Source organism: Gavialis gangeticus, unplaced genomic scaffold (assembly GCF_001723915.1).
Source record: "Gavialis gangeticus isolate Ggan-Ray unplaced genomic scaffold, GavGan_comp1, whole genome shotgun sequence".
NCBI classification, from domain to species: domain Eukaryota; kingdom Metazoa; phylum Chordata; order Crocodylia; family Gavialidae; genus Gavialis; species Gavialis gangeticus.
This window is the reverse complement of record NW_017728994.1, coordinates 34,688,247-34,688,692: the sequence shown is the minus strand read 5'-3', so window position 1 is coordinate 34,688,692 and position 446 is coordinate 34,688,247.

Here is a 446-nt window from a genome sequence, read left to right as displayed (position 1 = left end):
TCCCACTTTTTGTTTTTTGTTGTAAAGAGCCCCAGGGGATGCCCCCCCCCCCCCCCCCCCCGAAATAAAAACAAAATAATCCAAACAAGCTGGTGGGATAGGGGAAGCTGGGGCCAGCACAGTTGCTGGCCCCAGCAGCCTTACCTGAGGTCCTGGGGGCTAGGGAAGCTGCAGTCAAGTCACTCCTACAGCTTGAAGCCTGGCTGGCAATTGGAGCATGGCTCCAGTTTAGGGAAGCATGCACTGTCCCCGCATGCACCACCCAACTTTTTTTCTGCACAGATTTAACAAATATTAATCCTATTAATCATGCCCCCTCTTCTTTCCCTTCTCTCTAAATAAAATAATACTATTCTTCTATACTAACCTCTCCTCATATTGCAAATTGTCTTGACTAACCTGAATATTTTTTATCATCTGCAAATTTTACCATCTCATCATTCACT